The sequence below is a fragment of the Hyperoodon ampullatus genome (genome assembly GCF_949752795.1).
Source record: "Hyperoodon ampullatus genome assembly, chromosome: 2".
NCBI lineage: Eukaryota > Metazoa > Chordata > Mammalia > Artiodactyla > Ziphiidae > Hyperoodon > Hyperoodon ampullatus.
The window spans coordinates 89,884,007-89,890,511 of NC_136915.1; positions in this window are offsets into that span (position 1 = coordinate 89,884,007).

A 6,505-nucleotide genomic window follows, 5' to 3' on the forward strand; every position below is an offset into this window, starting at 1 on the left:
CTTACTCCGGAAATGACCATTGCTCTGAGGTTGGAGGGTTGCCTGCGCGGGGGACCTATTGGGAGCCGGGAAACGAGCCTTCCCCTGAGGCCTGAGCGGCCAATGGAGAGCGAAGGAACGAGCCTCCCACCCAACAGCCAATCAGGGAGCGGGGCGGGGCTGAGATAACCGTGGGGATGGGGTGGGGAAGCCCTGCGGAGGGGGAGGAGAGACAAGTGGGGAGGAGGGCCGCCCAAATTTAGTTTCAGGGACAAAGTTGGGTAAGGTACAGCTGTGTAAGTACATGTGCGCCAAGGATCATCTTTTCAGTGCGAGTAATGGGGGAGATGGAGTATGTTAAGGAAACAAAGGAAGGGCACTCACCTGGAGAACTTTACGTTGAAGTAAGATCTGAGGGGTAAGTAGGAGAAAGCAAAAACAAAAACAAAAACCTTCCTTCAGCTTGTATTGTAACCGCTTGATTACAGAAAATGGGACATTTCTATACTTTGTAGCAAGGATCTGTACCGCTAGTTGAGTCAAGTCTATACTGGAATACTTCCCAATGACGGGCATTTCTTACTCGCATTGTGTTCTTGGTTACCGAAACTGGCTTTCTGATTTTTTTTTTCATGGAAGATAAACAAGGTTACCATAATGTCTAAGATAAATGTCATCAACATTATTTTTCCTTTTTAGGGAATCTGTCAGATGTAGCTGCCCAGCATATGCAAGATATGTCAGACATACTACCTTTATTTATTTGCCTCTTGGAGAAATGTCAAATTGAGGTCAGTGGAACTGGTAAAGAAAAGATCAGAGCTTTAATGGTCAATCCTCCTCACAGCAACTAAGAAACCAATTTCTAGAAATGTCCAGGATGATATTTGTCTGTTCTTCCTCTTATAAGGGAATGAAAATCTGTACAGATGTGTAAAGAATTACAGAGAACAAAACCGGAACAAAGACAAAATCATAAATTCTCAACACTGAAGATTAGTGGCCGTAAAACAAAATCTCAGGTACTTCACAAATTCACTGTCTGATATTACTCAAACTCACACTTTTTATTTTGCCCTATTTGCCTTTCAGTGTATTTCACACACACACACACACACACACACACGCACAAACTGTAAGCAATAAATTTAAATCATTACCTTTATAAGAAAACCTGGGATAGTCAAAGAACTTTGATTTTTTTTAACTTTCCCATTAACAAAACATTTTATAGGCACCAATAATATATTTGACAATACTACATGCGTTTGTATAAAAAGATTAAGTAGCTGTGCCTTTGAATTGAATTATTTTTCTTCCCAGAGCCCCTATACTACCTTCTTCCTCTTAACTTTCCCTTTGACTCTACCTTCTCTTAAGGAAATGTATAGTTTACTTCTTTTCTTTTATACTCTTTACCTCAACATGATTACTGCTTCCAAATTCAGTATGGTATGTTTCCTTATCCTTCCTTCCAACATCAAGAGATATGCCACATATTCACTAGTTAATCCTTTCACTTGAGCTCAAAAGAACCAAATAACCCATTTCTTCTCTTTTTAAAAATTTAATTGAGGGAATTCCCTGGTGGTCTAGTGGTTAGGATTCCGAGCTTCCACTGCAGGGGTCCTGGGTTTGATCCCTGGTGGGGGAACTAAGATCCCACAAGCTACGCCAGTGTGGCCAAAAAATAATAATAATAATAATAATAATAATTGAATGATTGATTGTTACCTGGCAATTCTACTCTTAGGTATCTATTCAAGAGAAATAAAAACATATGCCCACATAAAGACTAGTACAAGAATGTTCTTAACAGCCTTATTTATATTAGCCAAAAACTAGAAACAGCCCAAATGTCCTCCATACGTAAATGAATAAACAAACTGTGGTGTATTCATATAATGGAATATTATTCATCACTAACAATGACTGAAGTAATGATACATGCTTTAACATGAATGAACCTCAGAAATATTATGCTAAGTAAAAGGAGCAAGATCCAAAATGTCACATGTTGCCTAATTTCATTTGTATGGAATGTCCAGAGAAGGCAAATCTATAGAGACAGAAAGCAGATTAGTGGTTGCCTGGCACTGGGGATGAGAATGGGGAATGACTGCAAAGGGGCAAGAGAAAGATTTTTGTGAACAATTCGGAGATTTTTAGTATATTTAAAAAGTTGTAAAAACCATTACCACCATCTAATTCCAGAACATTTTCATCACCTCCCAAAAGAAACCCCATGCCCATTAGCAATCAATTCCCATTCTGGAACTCCCTCCCACCCCTGAGTCCCTGATACTACTAGTCTACTTTCTGACTCTATAAATTTACCTGCTCTGGACATTTCATATAAATGGAATCATACAATATGTGGCTTTTATGACTAGCTAATGTTCTCAAGGTTCATCTATTTTACACATATATCGGTGCTTTATTCTTTTTTATGGCCGAATAATATTTCATTTTGCAGTTATAAATATTTTCATTTATCCACTCATCAGTTGATAGATATTTGGGTTGTTTCCACTTTGGGGCTATTGTGAATGCTGCTATGAACATTAATGTACAAGTTTTTGCGTAGACATGTGTTTTATTTTTCTTGGGTGTATACCTAGGAGTTGAATTGATGGGTTGAACGATAACCCTATGTTTAATTATTTGAGGAACTGCCAGACTGTTTTCAAAGGTGGCTGCACCATGTCACATTCTCACTAGCAGTGTATGAAGGTCCTGGTTCTTTCACATCCTCGTCAACTCTTGTTATTGTCTGTCTTTTTCATCATAACCATGCGAGTGGATATAAAGTGACATTGAAACGGAGCAGGACCCTATGGTCCTTGCCCCCCGCCCCCCATATCCTCAGCCTGCCTTTTGTCTGTGGAAAAACTTTAGCCAAAGAATAAGTTTAATCAGAGAAGTGAGAAAATGCAGAAACAAAGGAAAACCATCAAAGGAGACCAAATAATAACAGTTTAATCATTAAGCATAGTCAAGGACCTTTAGTTCCTCCTTAAGGGCTATAGATAATATTCTGGGCCATATCCTGTGAGCTGTTTTGCAGCTACTGAAGCCCCCACCAGGTAGAGGAGGATGACTACATGATGACCAAACTGAAGCCGTGACATAAGCTTCCACACTTCTGAGAACTGGCCTCAAAGAAATGGGAACAAACCCTGGAACTAAAGATTAATCAGTAATCTCGAAACAACCAAGATGATGCTGATCAGACCACCACATTACTTATTTCAAGATGACTGTCAGAACTGACTGTGCTGTTCTGCTCCCTCCCTCTGTCTATTCAGCCCTGAAACTCCCCTTTAAAAGCCCCTGTCCCCTGAGCAACAATCAGGAGTTGGTTCTCTTGCAGGAGTCCACCCCTGGTTGCCGGCCTCCGAAATAAAGCAACCTTTCCTTTTCTACCAACATTTGCCTCTCAAGAATTGAGAGAATTGTCTTGACGCACAGGCTCAGCGGCCATGGCTCACGGGCCTAGCCACTCCGCGGCATGTGGGATCTTCCCACAAGACCGGGCACGAACCCGTGTCCCCTGCATCGGCAGGCGGACTCTCAACCACTGCGCCACCAGGGAAGCCCAAGAGAATTGTCTTTGAATTGTCTTTCAAGTGGCGTTCAGTAACAGTATTTCATTGTGATTTTGATTTGGGTTTCCCCAATGACGAATGATGCTGAACATCTTTTCATGTGCTTATTGGCCATTTGTAAATCTTCTTTGGAGAAATGTCTATTCAAATCCTTTGCCCATTTAAAAATTGGGTTGTCTTTTTATTTTGGCATTGTAATAGTTTTTTATATATTCTAGATACTAGACTCATCAGATATATGGCTTACAAATATTTTCTCCCATTCTTTAGTTTGTCTTTTCACTTTCCTGATAGTAACCTTTGAAGTACAAAAGTTTTTTATTTTAATTAAATTGAAGTCCAACTTATTAAAAAAAAATTGTGCTTCGGGTGTCATAGCTCAGAAACCATCAACTAATCCAAGGTTATGAAGATTTACATCTATATCATCTTCTAAAAGTTTTATAGTTTTAGCTCTTACATTTAGGGCTTTGACCCATTTTGAGTTAATTTTTAAAATATGGTGGGAGATATTTAAGTCTTTAAATCATCTTGAAATGGGTTTTGTGTATGGTGTGAAATACAAATCCAATTTCATTTTTTCTTACGGTTAACCTATTGTTTCCACACCATAAACTGAAGAGTTCTTCTTTTCCCACTGATCTGCCATCTCATCTGTCAAAGAAATCAGTTTAAGGGCTCTAAGTAATCTATTTATCACGTACCAATCTCACATTATCTTAATTACTTTAGCTTCATAGAAATTCTGGGTTTTGAGAGGACAAGTACCCTTCACCTCATTCTTTTAAAATTATTCTTGCACTTTTGTTCTTTCATATAAATTTTAGAATTGTCTTGTCAGGCTCCTTAAAAAAGTCCTGTGGGCATTTGATTGGAATTTTATTGAAACTATATTTTCAATAATATATCTAAAGATTCTTTGAGGTTTTCTTTTTTTAACTTTTTATTTTATATTGGAATACAGTTGATTAACAATGTTGTGTTAGTTGCAGGTGTACAACAAAGTGATTCAGTTATACATATACATGTATCTATTCTTTTTCAAATTCTTTTCCCAGTTACGTTGTTACAGAATATTGAGCAGAGTTCTCTGTGCTATACAGTAGGTCCTTGTTGGTTATCTATTTTAAATATAGCTGTGTGTACATATCAGTCCCAAACTCCCTAACAATCCCCACCCCCCACCATAAGTTCATTCTCTAAGTCTGTGAGTCTGTTTCTGTTCTGTATATAAGTTCATTTGTATCATTTTTAAAGATTCTGCATATAAGCAATATCATATGATATTTCTCTTTCTCTGTCTGACTTACTTCACTCAGTATGACAATCTCTAGGTCCATCCATGTTGCTGCAAATGGCATTATTTCTATGTAGGTAATCATATCACCTGTGAATAATGACGGTGTTGTTTTTGTCTGTCCAGTCTTGTGTCTTTCACCTCTTTCTTGTAAAATCTGACTATACTTCCATCATCTGTTGAAAAGAAGCCATAACTGTGGGCATTACTATCTTGTTTTGATTTTAAAAGGTGTCTTATGTTTTACCATTATTTACTGTTCTTAAGAATGAACTTTGCTGTAGAGTTTTCCAGATGTCCTTGATCAGGTTAAGGGAGTTTACATTTATTCCTAGGTTCATTTGCTTTTGTTTTATCATAAATAGATCTTGATTTTTTACAAATGCTTTTTCTTCATCTATTAATGGGATCTTAGGTTTTTGATATAACATCATAACATTTTTCTAATGTTAGAATGATATTCAATCCCAATTTGGTCATACTGTATAGTATTTCATAAACGTTGGATTTATTTGTTAATATTTTGATTGATCCTGGTGCATCTGAATTTATAAAATTATAAATTTTTCTTCTCCATGTCATCTTTGTCTGCTTTTGGTATCAGAGATTGGGTAAAGTATATGCATTCCCAGGGCTTTCTCTGTTACAAAAGTGGTGGAATGTTGGGATTAGGAGACAATTGTGTTCACATCAGAGCACCACGGTTCATATTACAGTATGCTAGTTAACTGTGTGGCCTTGTAGCAAATTGTTTAACACATGCAGCTGTAAATCAGAGTAAAAACAGTAAGTACTTCAGCAGGTTGTGGATACATGCAGTGGCTAAGTGCTCAATAAATGTTGACTATTTTTTTATGATTTATCATATTCTAATTGCTGCTCCCTCTTTACTTAACTATAAATACAGTACATTATTATCATTAAGAAGAATTACATTATAATTTATCACTTCTCAGTCTCTACAATATACTTCCAATAACTTCGAGGCAGAAAATACCTTACTCTTCTTTGCTTACCTAGAGGCTTGCATATGATTTGGTACTCAGTTAATGTAGGAACTGAACCACAAGCAGAATCAAGAAGCGGGTTGTCGTTCCTGCCCTCCTGAGGTGAATTACGTTAGTGGCACTGTTCATTGCAGTCATGAACTTGCACTCATTCTCGGACAAGGTGGCATAACTTTGGCTTTTTTGAGCATTATATTACTGATTCTGATTCTGTCCTTTTCCACTCATCCCCAAATAAATGGTGTCTAGCAGAAGAAAAAGAGATAATACTCTACACACACACACACACACACACACGAAGAACGAGAGGCTCATGGGTATCATCAATGCACCAGGGACACACATTTCAAGGCACAGGCTGCAGAGAAGGCAAACCCGACCAGAGAGAAGGTGGTCGGTGCATTGCAGGGACCTTTCCTACATCTTCAGCTCTAGGAGTCTCCAGTTCTGGGTACGGCAGGATCCCTGAGAAAACAGAGATAAACACAGATGCTTGCACAAGCCTGCGAGACAACTGGAGGATCTGACTAGAGTTGAAAGGGAGGCTTTCGGCAATCTGCGTGTTTTGCTGTGTTCAGGGCTCAAGTCTTCCAGAGACACATTTCCTTCCACGC